At 52.0% G+C, this 13,588-nt stretch overlaps 1 protein-coding gene across 3 annotated transcripts in view; it reads left to right on the plus strand.

Annotated features, from left to right (window-relative positions):
- The window catches only part of Actn1 (actinin alpha 1), a 93,944-nt gene that overhangs the window by 7,229 nt on the left and 73,127 nt on the right, over positions 1-13,588 (plus strand). The gene's annotated exons all lie outside the window — the stretch shown is intronic.

Below are 13,588 nucleotides of genomic sequence, written 5' to 3' on the forward strand. Positions count from 1 at the left end.
CCTAAGAATGCTGGCCATTCCTCCTGCAGAGTTGGTCAGCGGGTGTTAATTGAACACATCAGATGCTCTGCTTTCTGTGTGTGGGGTCAAGAAATCACTATGGGAGTGGCCAAGACAGACACATTGGCCATGGAGGGCAGGCACTAGCACTTTGTCCTGGGGTGGTGGCGAAGGCAAAGGTGCCTGCTGAGTGGTGTCTCAGGGTGCATGGGATATAAGAAGGCTCTGTTGGGAAGCCACGTTCCCTGGGTGTGGACATGTGCATGAGGGAGAATAGAACAGAGAAGGGGAGAGGGATGAAGCCTGGAAGGGCCGAGAAGAGCCACAGTGAGTCATTCGCTGGGGACACCCCCCTCCATTGTTCTCCTTCACTGGGCTTCTTTCTCATTCTTTTGATCCCTCCCAGGGCTGACCTCTCACTTTGCTGAGGTCAAGCTGTCTGAGCAGGTCACAGGTCTGGCTGTCAAGGCCCACACCTCTGTGCAGGTATTGGCGTCATCCCAGCCAGCTAGCCCCACTGAGCTGCCCTTCGTGTGTAATGGCCTGGTGTGGAGCCGGGGGGCACCTTCCCTGCCCACCCTGTCTCTGTTCCCCCTTGACAGCAGTCAGTGGGCCACCTCTCTGCAGGAAGGGTCACACAAACTAGGCCGAGTTTCTCCTCAAGGACACTGATGCATGGCCTGCAGACCTCTGGCTAGAGGTGGATGGGATGGTTCCTGTTTGCAGGTCCTTGGAGAGGTCATGGCCAAAAGGATACAGGCAGAGGAAACCCCTTTAGCCTAATTCCCTGGTTCCATTCAGACAGGTCAGCCCTAGCCTTACTCATTCTTCAGCACAGGGTTCTGTCCCTATCTGGGAAGGTGCCAGCATCCTACTAAGTACTGCTCATGCAAACTGGTCCTAACTGAGGCCAAGAGCCTTGGCAGCAGGGAGTTTGCAGGGGACTCAGCAAACCAGCGTGCAGAGTCACCCTGAGAGCCAGCCCACCTTCCTTGCTCTCCATGCACAACCAAGAGTTCCTGCCTGTTCCCCAGCTGGGCATCAAGCCAGAGCCTCCCTGAGTCCTGCCTCCCCAGCAGGGGGGGTGAGCCACCAGAGAGGGTTAGTCAGGCCCTGCCTCCCCTTCTCCCATGGGTTTATATCCTTCCTGGAGGTTATCTGGTAGGATTTGGGTGAGTGGGGCATTGTGAGGCCAGCCTAGTGATATGTAGGCCTCAAAGCCAAGTATGGCAGTGTCCTTGAACCCGACCTGCCCCTCGGTGATTCAGCCCAGGTGGTGTGAGCCCAGGTGGTGTGAGCACAGCAGCTAGGAGTTGGTCCAGATCCAGCCCCCTCTTGGACCAATGAGTAGAAACTGGTTGTCCCCAGCAGCCAGAGCTGGATCATCTCCACAGATCTGACATGGGCGGGAATGAGTTTAAAAGGGAACGTGGCTTCCCAACAGAACCTTCTTATATCCTGTGCACCCCGAGATGCTGCTCAAACAGGCAGCTTTGCCTTCACCACCACAAAGTGCTGGCTCCTGCCCTCCACAGTTTAAAAGAGTCAAGAAAATTCTTACTATAATGGTTCACCCTTTCTAAGATTTGCTCTTACCCTGTTAGGTGGGTACAACTGCTTCACCATTTTGCAGAGGGGGGGACTGGCTCAGCAACGCAGGATATTTCCAGGATCGTCCAGCCAGCCAGCAGAGGCCCTGGGATCTGAAGCAAGGCCGCCCTGGCCTGGTGTTTCCACTCCTCACGACTTTGCTCTGATGCTTATGAAACACATAAGCGTGTGTTGGAACATTTAACCAAAGACAAATGTATACAAAGAAAACCCCAGTGAGGAGATGTTCTAGAATTAGGTAGCGGTGATGGTTGCACAACCTCGTGAAGTATTTAAAACCGCTGAATTCTGCTCCTCAAAATGGTGATGCTGAGGATATAGGAATTAGATCTCAACGTGGAAAAACCTAAGAAGAGACTAAGTAATATGGAATATAAAGAAGAAAATGACAGTTGCCTGTCATTCACCTCCTAGAGGTGAATGCTGTCACAGGAATTCCTTTCTCTTTTTTAATTTTGATTTTTTTGAGTGCTGGAACCCAGGGCCTTGCATATGCTAGCCGAGGGCTCGACCACCAATTACATCTCCAGCCCCTTTCATAGAAGTTCTGATGGTATCTGCCATCCTCATCGCTTGTCCTTATTTGTGTGTCCCCCTTGTTCATCTTGACTCTGGGGCCAAGGATTTGGGCTAATGGGGGAGAGAGGAGAGAAAAATCATCAGGAAGGGCAGCTTTCATAAAAAGCCTGGTGTCTGATGTGGCCCCTTTCTTGGAAACTGCCTAAGAATAGATGACAGATAAGCACAGGCAAACAGAAGGCTGGGGAGGGCGGGGGAGGCCCTCCTCATTTCCCAGTCCTTGGGGAAAGTCCCACCCCGCTGCCCTGTTGGGCCTAAATTGCTTCTCTCCTGCCATCGCTGGGGTTAACAGGCTTGGGCAGCTTTCCTCAGGGTCCCAGGTGCAGGGTGAGAGGCAGGATGGGGAGGCAGGGCACCTCTCCCGGAGGTTGCCTAGCAATCGCGGGGAAGGTGACTTAGCCCACTACAGAGGTAGGAGGAGAATAAAAGTCAGCCGAGGATGGGAACTGGGCGTAGATACAGAGGATGCTGTTCCCCTGGAAACTGCCTGCTTGGTCCTTGGCGACCGTGGGCCACTTCTGGGGCTGGGAGATTCTCCACTGAGAGGAAATGGGGTCCTCTCCAGTCCCATCACCCTCAGGGTGGGGGTTAGGATAGAGAAACCCTTCCTGCATGTGGACTGTGTGTCATACACATTCTGTCGGTGGCCCTGTTTCACATTCCCGGCAGCTTGGTCAAGTATGTAGAATATTCACTCTTTATAGACGAAGATCCCCAGCCAGAGCCACAGAGTCACATGCTCACAATTGCACAGAGAATGGGCTGGAAGTGACAGTGCTGGTACCTTTGGCCCTTAAAGGGAACTGGGCATTTCATAAGCCCTAGATGCTGAGGTCAGTGGTAATAAACACCATCTACCTCCTGGGAAGGGAAGAGAAGATGGGAAAAGAAAGGCCAGGAAGAGTTGCCTGTTTTATATCAACCAGCCAATCAGTGTTTATTAACAGTGTCTCTGTTTGCCAACTAAATAAAGATCTTAGTTGATATTGATTAAAGGTAAAATGGTTTGGATTAAAATGCTTTGGATTACCTCAGTCTGCCCAGCATCGTTTTGAGGAAGGGACTGTTGGTTTTCTTGTTACCCACAGGGATATTGAGGCCCAGAGGAGTGACCAGTGCTAAGCCAGGTGATGAAGTCAGGCCGTTTGACCTCAGAATGCCGAGGTCAAACTAAAAGTACTCACACACACAAACACACCCCGTTTGCTATTAAGGAGTTTGTTTTAATGAGAGACAAACTTTAAATATAAGTGAAATAATATTGGAGATGGCATGTAATTAAGTACTCATGAGATGATTCATGATTTTTAACATTTATGCTTTCACATTAAATATGATGTGATTTCTTTCATAAATCATGATGAGACAACTTTTGGGGTCTTATTTCTATTTTATAGCCAGGGAAAGTAAGGCTCATAAAGGTTAAGTGACTTTACCGGGGGCTGCAACTTCAAGGGGGTAGAGTTGATTTTGAATCCAAGTCTTTGACTAGAGAGTCCTGAGACTAGAGGGGATAGGCATAGGCCTTTCTGAAGTTTCTTCCACTGTGGTGCTGGGGACGGAACCCAGGGCCTCGTGCAGGCTAGGTAAGCACCCTGCCACTCAGTGTCCCCAAGCCCTGAAGTTAACTTTTGTTGACTGAAAAGATAGTGGAGGATGCTAATTCTATTTTTCTGCATTTTTCAGTAGAAAGACTAACTGTCAGGAATAGACTTGGGTCTGAGCTGGAGGCCCCCTGGGTCCCTGGTGGCTTCTCTGGTGCTGACTGCAGCTTTTGGGAACTGGCTTCTTCTGCTGGAAGATTTCGTAGCCCTGCCCCCCTCTGCTGCCTCTTCTTGCCTCCTTTCTGTGACTCCTTCCCTGCCTCCTTTGTTTGGAGAGTCTTCCTTTGTGGTCACCACAGGCACCAAACAGGCTTTGAACCAGGTAGCTGGGGCTCAGGTTTACTTTGATTTTAGAGTCTTGTGCACGTGGAACCCACACAGTGTGAGGCTCTGTTTAAACCCTGAGACTGTTAAGAAAGTGGTGAGGGCAAGTGTGGGAACTCAGGTTGGCTTTGGTGGAGCTGGGCTGAGTCAGAGCACCAACAGGACAGGGCCATTTCCTGACCCCCACCTTTGAGCCTTATGGGGCGGCTGAGGGACTAAGTCACAATCCCTAAATGGTTCTGCTCTGTGCAGAGAAGCAGGAAGGGAGCCTCCTCTTCCTTACCTGCTGTTTCTGTTTCTTGGTGGTTAGAGCTTGTGGGGACTGATCGGAGGCCAGGCTGGGGCTTGTAAAGGAACATTTTTATGGGCCTGAAGATTTATTTTTTAAAAGCCATCTGCAAAGCTGATTATAACTGATGGGAGTAGGATGGACGGGTGCTGAGCTCTATTTTCAAGTCCTCTGTAGGTGAAATGACACCAGAGGAGGGAACTTCGAGGTGGGTGGCCTCCTTCAGGCAGGTCCCCTGGTGGAACTTGGCTTTCCATGTTGGAAGAAAGGCACCAAGCTTGCATATGGGTAGGAGGGGGCCATGGAGACCAGACTTTATCTATTCTCCTTATGTCCCACGTGGAGATGGCCACGCTTCACATCTTGTGGTTTGGAGATGGAGAGAAAAGTAGAGCTTTTAATCCTCGTCAGTCAAGTCCCAGCAACAGAAAGCAGGATCCCTCCCTCCCCTGTCCGTGTGAGCGCCAGCTTGCCCGCGTGACTGGCTCCCAGAAGCCCCCTCTGTTGTGTTTGGCCACAGCCTTGACTTTGGCAGAGGAGTGGCTCCCTTCAAACCTAGCAGACATCCTCCAGATAGTACATAATGGCACTTTCCAGTCCAGTTCCCGATATTTCGGAAGGGCCTTTCTTTCCAGGAACCCAAAGTGCTTTTCCAGACTTAGCCCTGGGGGCTGGGAAGTGGAGGAGGCGGAGGCTCATGAATCGTGTTTTCCTGGAGGCAGGGAAATGGGGCCAGACCCCTGGTTTCCTGCCCTTGGTCGAGGTTACTGGTGGCCAGGACTGTTTGAAAGTGTCTCTGCATGTGTGAAGCCCTGAAGGATGTGTTTCTATTTTTCTGTTGTTTTCATTTGTTTTACAGTGCTAGGGGTTGAACCCAGAGACTTGTGCATGCTGGGCAAGCACTCTACCACTGAGCTATATTCCCACACATTTTCTTCTTTTTTTCTTATTTTTTCTTTTCTTTCTTTCTTTCTTTCTTTTCTTTCTTTTTTTTCTTTTTTGCTGTGCTGGGAATATAGGTCCTCCCTGGGTTGCTGAGACTGGCCTCAAACTTGTAATCTTCCTGCCTTAGCCTTCTAAGTAGCTGGTATTAGAGTTGTGCACCACTTTGCCTAGCTTCTTCTTTATTAAGGTTAAGCAACAGTAAATTCAGAGGTTGACCATATGTAGTTTTGTTTTTTTTGCTTTAAATTAAGTAATGCCTCATTGGGGTCTAAGTTTGATGGATCCATCTAGCACTCCCTGAGTGAGGCTGCTTGGCCCAGACAGTGAGGCCACACTAGTTCCCCAGGGTGCTCAGATGGGGAACCTGCCCCATCCCCTTTTCAGAAGCCACAGGTTCAGGAGAAGGCCCAGTTGAGGCCTACCTTGCTGGCCCAGGGGACTGTCTGGAAATAGGGCACTGAGCATCCGATCCTCCCCTGTCCCACCTCTGCCCCTGACTTGAAACACCCTGGTGCTGTGGTGTGTCTTGCAGATAGTCATCCATGGGGCCTGAATGAGATGGCTGGTGGGCACTGCAGGTGTTTCTGAAGAACTGAAAGGTTCAGGTGATTACTGCAGGTATTTCTGTATCTTTCTGATCTTGAATCTAGTTCACAAAGATCATGTTGCCTTCAGAATTTTTAAGGAAAGAGTACATTACAGAGTTGAGGCCCCAGCCTTCTCTTCCTGAATTCCCTTCCTGTCTTTTGCTGGAGCCCTCCACTGTCCCATGTCCATGTTTTGTTCTTAAGCCTACATTTTTACATGGTTCCTGCCTCTATCTGGCTGGCTATATGTTTGTGCCTGTTTTAAAACTTTAGATAAGTAGGCCAGGCTCAGTGTGGCCTACATGCCTGTAATCCCAGCAATTCTGGAGGCTGAGCCAGGAGAATCGCAAGTTCAAAGCCCAGCCTCAGCAACTTAGTGAGTCCCTAAACAACACAGTGAGACTCTGTCTCAAAATAAAAAAACGCAAAGGTCTGGGGACGCAGCTCAATGGTGAAGCCCCCTGGGTTCAAACCCCGGTACCACAAAAGGAAAAGAAGGCGTCAGGTCAGCGGTGTCACACCTGATCATGGCTCTGTGTGTTGTGCTTTTTGCCTGAACTGTTGAGATGTCCCTGGTGGGAGTGCCGCATCCCTGTTTCATGGCCGAGACTGCTAAGGCCTGGAGGGCTTGTCTGGGTCACTCAGCTTCTTGCAGGTGGCAGGTGGAACTGGAACCTGGCTCTCTGCCCTTGTGGCTTCCTGCTGCCAGTGCTTCTGTCAGAGTTCAAAGGCTTGCTGGGGTTTGATGAGGGAGGGCAGAAGTCAGTCTCCATTTCTTGTTTTCTTTCCTGCCAGGTGTGTTTTTGGCATCTGGCTCCTTTGCCCTGTGGGTACCTGCTCCTTTGTCTGTGACTGTTTCTGGGGCTTTGACAGGTTCTTAGAGACAGGCGCCACCTTGCCATTTTTCCCTCTTCCCAGGGTAGCAGTTATTCTTTCATTACATCTCCCTGAAGCAGATAAGCAGTGACTGTGAACTTGGGAGTGCTTCTAAATGAATTTATAGTTCGTGTCTCTCAGTGGCATCTTGCAGTGTTTGGAAGCCAGTTTAGTCTGCAAGACAAGCATTTGTGCTCTGGATATGAAGCCGGGAAGAGGGCAGAGGTGGGTAGTCATGGTGACCCCCTTTTTTCCAGGCTCCACGGATAGCCAGTGGTGTCACAGCAATGTCGTCCTTGTCCCTGCCTGGTCTCCTGGCTCTCGCCTCCTTTTCCCCTTCCCTGACTCTAGGCCACTTCTTCCTGCCTTGCTCAGTTAGCCTTTTGGGCTACAGGAGGGACTGGAAAGCTGGAGAGGACAGTGTGCTGGCAGCCTGCTGGTGGCCTTCAGTGCACTCTCTTGGGCAATGCTGTTCGACTTTTGGCTAAGGACATTGAAGCTGATGCTGCTGATCCTCACTGATTCAAGGCTTCTTGGATGATGGAAGGTGGGCCTGTAGGGTCTCCTGGGGGCCCTTGGAAAGTGTGACTTCTCAGGAGTCTCCCTGACCACCTCATCCCAGCTCCCTGAAGAGCAAGCAGGCAAGAGCTTGCACAGAGTAGGTGCTTCTGGCTGGGAGTGTGGGCAGCTACAGTCCAGCAGGATATGTCTGGCAGATGCTATTGGTGATGACCTCAGTCATCAAGGACTGCTCTGGTAGTGGGGTTGATTCCTGGGCCCAGGGCAGGGACCTGGAATCAAGTGTGCCCTGGAGTCAGGAGGAGGCCACAGGCCAGGGAAGCTGGCCTCATGGTGGGGATGGGGTGAGCGCCTTGGATGCTGCTCAGTGCCCCTCCTCTGGTGTCTAATTGTGGGGTGGGGTGGGGGCACTGGCCTCCCACCCCTGTTATAGAAAGACCAGCTGTGGTTTTCCTCTTGGCCAGCTGCCCACTTCACATTCCTCTCCTGAGGTGCTAGACATGCCGGCATGTCCCTCTACAGCTGCCCCTTCCTCCCTGGAGGGTGGGGTCATTGCCTGCTGCCAGGGCCTCTGATTCAGAAAATCTTAGGGAGTTTCTGATCCTCTTTGTGGGTTTGGGGACCTCAAGGAAGTAAGACCTTCAGTTTTCCTTCTCCTTCCAGTCTCTTGGCCGGGGACCAGGATTCCCTCCTGAGTAGGGGACAGCAGCTGTCTTAGCAACCACATCCTGGGGTGTGGATCTGCACAGCACTGTGGTGCCTCCTGCTCCCAGGAGGTGGGGTCTTACAGGACCTTGGTTCACTGGCCTCCTCTCTTTCTGTTGGGACTTTGGAGGTGGCATTTGGGAGAGGGGGTAGGTGTGGAAAGGTCCTTTTTGAACTATTAAGCCAGAGAACTGTTTGGTAGAATCCCATCCAGTCTCCTGGGAACAAGAGGATGCTAGTGGTTTGGACCAGGGCCTCAGGGGTTGCATTAGTGCCCACTGTGGCCCTGTGATGCTGGGCTCCACCTGTAAAGCGAGGGGCTGGATTGGAGGAGGGCGGTTGGAAACTATCCCTAGGCTCAGGGCAGTGCCAGTGTTCTGTGTTTCTGACCTCTTGGGTGGACACTCAGCAGAATCAGTTATTTCTTCAGGTGTCCTTGAGGTTGACCTCCAGGCTTCTGAGTTGGCCATTAGGGCTAGCTATTTGGCAAACAGTCTTTCAGTTTTAGGAGCCTTCTGTGTCTTCAGCTTTCAGGAATTTGTCCCCACCCTCTGGGGAGGGTGTGGCAGGGCAGGTGACTGAGCTTCCCTTCTGGGCAGGCTAGAAGCCTGTGCTCTGGGTCCAGGGCCTCGCTTTGCTCTGACTCTAAAAATGCCTGCTTAGGGTGTGGCTCTGAGTGGGAAGCCAGGTGCCTGGAGAGGGGAGGAGGGGCTGGGGAGGGTGCTTTGGCCCCGCCCCCAGCCTGGTGTCCAGGTCTCGTCCAGGGTAGGTGGCTCAAGAGGAGTGGGAGAAACATCTCTACCTCCTTGCAAGGTGGACTGACTGTTCATAATTCATCTTTTGTGTCTGTTTGCCTGACGCACAGGCCTGGTGTGAGGGTGGCTGTCTGCCCTGTGGGCTCGGTGGGTTGGGAGTAGGACTTTCAGCCTGGAATTTGCCCAAGGGACTGATGGCAATAGGCTGCCCGTCCTTCACTTTCAGGACCCAGCTCTGACTCTTCTCTCCCCTGCATCAGTTTGAAGAAATTATATCATAGAATAGTCAAGCCTACACTGTCATCGAACCCTCCCCGTATTTACAGGAAGAGACTGAGGTCCATAATGGCAGTCTGACAAGATTTGTCCAAGGACACCCTGAGTTCTTTCCTTGTGGGGCTGGATTTCTAAGGATTCTTTATTTTGAGTATATACAAACCACCTTTTGAAGTCACCCTTGCAGGTTCCTCCATTTCAGGTGAATTTTACCTGTTGGAGGTAGTGATGGACAGGTGGGTGGACCTTTATTCACCAACCCTCCAGCACCGACTCCTGGGGACAGGCTGCAGTGATGGCTATGGTCCTGGTAACTACAGCCCACATTTACTCCTATGTGCAGAGTCCAGCTCTACATTCTGTCAGTAAATCATCATAGTCATCTTAAAACAAAACAAAACAAAAAAAACAAAAACTACTTTGGTATTTTTACTTTTGCTCTGCAAAAGCACCTGAGGCAGCCGGGTGTGGTGGTGCAGGCGACTCGGGAGGTTGAGGCAGGAGGAATGAGAGTTAGTCAGCCTCAGCAACTCAGTGAGACCCTGTCTCTAAATAAAATATAAAAAAGGACTGGGATGTGACTTAGTGGTTGAGCACCCCTGGGTTCAATCCCTAGCAGTCCCCCATCAAAAAAAAAAAAAACAAAAAAACCCAAAAACCAAAAAACAATAGCAAAAAACACCAAACACCCGAGGCTTAGAGAGATTAAATAATTTGCCCCTCCTTGCACAGATCTTGGTGGGAACTAGACGTGGGCCCCAGGACTGAGTGGCCAGAGCCCATATTGCTGACCACTGCCCTGGCTCCTTCCTTTCCGCCAGGCCATCCTTGCTGGTGGTGAGCAGAGAAGCCCCTCATTAGAGACGGAGCTGAGTCTCCCCACTCGCTGAGCTCCAAATACTTCTCTTCTGACTTGCACGTTCCAGCACATTCCTGAGGAAGCAGGAAGTGGCCCTCTCTGGTCATGGAGACTGAATTCCTGGTGCTGTGTTAAGCAGTGGCGGGGCCGTGGCTCAGGGCCAGATGGGGGCTTTTAGCCACCTCTCCAGGCTTCTCTTTGCCCAATTCCTTTCTTCTCATGTCTGTCCTGTTCTCCCTCCACCCCCAAGTGTCACCCCAGCATCAGCCACATCCAAGAGTGATCTTGAGAGTGAGACTGTGCTGCGCCTTGCTCTGGGCAGGGGCAGCCTTTTTGTCCTCCCGAGAGCTCAGTGCTGGCCCAGCCTTTGATGGCTGCTGTTCTTGGGCACTTTCCTGGCTGTGTCGAGGTGATCCAGGCCTGCACCCTCTGAAACAGCTGGTTGAGTTGCCCCTCTTTCAAGTCAAGTTCCTGTGCCGGCTGGCTGTTGCCCACAGTTATCTTGCTTTCTCCCCACAACAAGGGAGCGGGCATTGCCCAGTTAACTGGGAACCAAAACCTTGAGAAGTAATGCATAGCAAAACCAAAGACGGCAACAGTGCACTTCCCAGCCTGGCTGCAGCATCCTGGGCTGGGGGAGCAGGAGCGTGTCCCCGAAGAATGCCAGGAACACGCGTTACCAGTCTCCCTGTGCATTACCAGTCTCTACTGGGAAGAGGCCAGGTGGAAAGCATTTCCCAGGCTGTGGGCCCCTCTGACCCATTACGTGGGGGCTGGGCCATTGCTTAGGAGTGCTGAGATGCTCTGATTGCCAGGAGCCAGACTCAGTCTGTCTCTTGAATCTGGCCTTGCCTTTGGGATTCCTTCTTTTCAAGTCAAGTTTCAGTGTCCGTTGTCACCTGGACGTGTTTTACAGGAGCTGCGGGAACCTGGTGGGTCATGGTACAGTCGTGTGCTGCCTAGATGAAGGTGGTCCCATCAGGTTGCAGTGGAACTGAAAAAGTCCCGTCACCTAGTATTTTTTGCGGGGCGGGGGGGCGGCACTGAGGATTGAACCCAGAGGTGCTTTACCACTGAGCCACATCCCTCACCCTTTTTATTTTTTTATTCTGAGACAGGGCCTTGCTTATTTGCTGAGGCTGGTCTCAAACTGTGGTCCTTCTGCTTCAGCCTCTCGAGTTGCTGGGATCACAGGCGTGCATCATCACACACCCAGCCAGCAAGTACTTTAGAGTTTAATAAAGGTATCATTTCATGGAGTGTTTGACTCTTATTTCCTTCCTTATCCACGGTGCATGGCAGGAAGAATTTTAAAAATTTATTATGGAAAATTCACCCACAGGCACAGAGAGACTAGTGTTGTGTGCCTGTTAACCCAGCTTCAGCAGTTAGCAACAGGACCTGCCTGTAGTGTAGAACCATCTGGGTTGTTTTATGGACATTGAGATCAGTGTGCTAGGATGCTCTGCTGGGAGTTTCTCAAGTGAAAAAGCATAAGGGGAGATGGAGTGATGTTATGGTGTGAATAAAGCCTACCCTCATGCTCTGCCAGGCGCGTGCAGGTGCTCAGCTGTAGTATTGAGCTCCAGCCCCGGGGTGGCCGGAGAGTGTCTGAGGGGCGAGTTCAGCAGGGCACATGAGATTCTCAAACGGCACATTGGGATCAGAAGTACTACACAGCCAGCCATAGATCCTCCACATGAGATGTGCAAAAGTACAGAGAAGAGTAAAACGGACACCCGTGTGCTTGCCACCCAGATGTAACAGATAGTCACATCTTGCCACCCAGATGTAACAGATAGTCACATATCACTTAACGATGGGGGATTGGTCTAAAAACTGCATTGTCAGGTGATTGCATGGTTGTGTGAGCCTCAGAAAGTATGCTTACACAAGCTAAGTGCCTATGAGTCACGAGGCGATAGGAATATTTGAACTCCATTATAATCTTATGGACCATTGAGGCTTTTGCAGCCCATTATAGACCAGTTCCTTCCAGGTAACAGCCAGTGCTTTATCTGTGTGCTTCTGAGCAGGCCAGTGGGTGAGGGACCCAGGATTGTCACTTTTCCTATCTTGTACAAAGAGGTCACAGCCAGTATAGAAGGGAGCACAGAGAGGTAGACCCCAATCCAGCCTGGAAGAGGCAGGTATGACTTCTGGAGGAGGTGATAACTGTGAGTGAAAAGTCAGATCTGGAGTGCTGGGTGCACTCAGTGGCAGGGTGCTTGCTAGCATGCATGAGGCCCTGGGTTGGATCCCCAGCACAGCAAAGTAAAAAATCGGAAAACGTAAGAGTGAGTCAGGCAAAGGGGGTGGTGGCGAAGGGTGCAGGGAGATGGGCCTGGCAAAGAGTATGACCATAGGCAGGAGAAAGGCGGGAGATGAGTGTGAGGGAGTGGGCGGACGCAGCTGGAGTGAAAGATGCCTGGGGGTGGGTGACGATGCCTGCTGAGTGGCTGAGTCAGTGGAGGGACAAGCTCTGGCCATCTTCAGGGCAATAGCATGGGCTTGTCCTGAGAGCTGCTCAGCACATGGCCATCTGACCTGCACCCACATGTGGAGAGGATTGCAGACTAGTGTCATCCATGTGCAGAAGCCTGTGTGTTGGGTGGGGAAGGGTGGGAAGTGTGCAGAGGCTACTTGTTGGAAGCTGGCTGCTTAGAGAAGGACCTAGGATGTCATTTGGAAGAGGGGCTGCACTGGGTGGGCCCAAGTGGGAGAAGTAGGACTTGTTGGAAGCCGTGTGGAGAAGGAGTCTAGCTCAGAATAGAATTTCTCATAGTGAACTCTCTAAAGGAGGAATGATCCGGGAGGGCGGGAGTGGCATGTGAAGGTGCCTGAGTAGACTCAGGGTACTGGAGTCTGGGAGGGTGGCCTCTGCTGCCTGTTGTGAAGGCCTCTCTCTTCTGTGTTCTGAGGATTCAGGCCAGAGAGGGTGGGTTGAGTGACCGTGGGCATCTGCAAATGGTGCTCCAGGGAAGGCTGTGGAGGAGGTGCTGGCCTGTTGCCATGGGAACCATCTCTACTGTGGGTTTCCATTTCCAAGGATGCCCTGGAAGGGAGTGAGCTCATCCCACCTGCAAGGTGGTGAGCCAGCCCTGCCTGTTCTGCCAGCCCTCCAAGGCTAGGGGGGAATCTGAGCGGCCGACCCTGCCTGTACCACTTCTCGGATCCCCCAGCATGGCCCTGGCCTGGATGTAGGCTGTTTTCACCAGCCAGTAAAGATGGCTCCTGGCCATTCTGGGAGCCATCCACTGTTCTAGTCCCTCAGCCAGTGGGGACCGGCACCACCCGCAGCTGTGCTGGACCTGGGCTCAGAGTCTGGGGCTGGTTAGCTAGCTGCTGAGGGGGTGATTTCAGGGGTGCCGAGGGCTGGGAAGGAGAAGCGCTGGCCGTAGGAGAGTCTGTTGGGCAGATGGGGATGGTCCCTGGAGGTGGAAGAGGTGAGCTTTCAGCATTTGACCTGACCCAGGAAGGCTGAGGAGCAGCCAATTGGGTGACAAAGTCCCAGGCACCTGGAGGTTGGGATCGTGGCCCATGGCTTCTCTCTCAGCACCCCATCCCCTGTGTGCCTGCCCAGTTGAGTGCTCAGCAGAACAAGTCAGGACAGGGGACTGACTGCAGGAGTCTTGAACAATGTGTGTGACTCAGGGCAC

This window comes from Callospermophilus lateralis, chromosome 3 (assembly GCF_048772815.1).
Source record: "Callospermophilus lateralis isolate mCalLat2 chromosome 3, mCalLat2.hap1, whole genome shotgun sequence".
Taxonomy (NCBI): Eukaryota; Metazoa; Chordata; class Mammalia; order Rodentia; family Sciuridae; genus Callospermophilus; species Callospermophilus lateralis.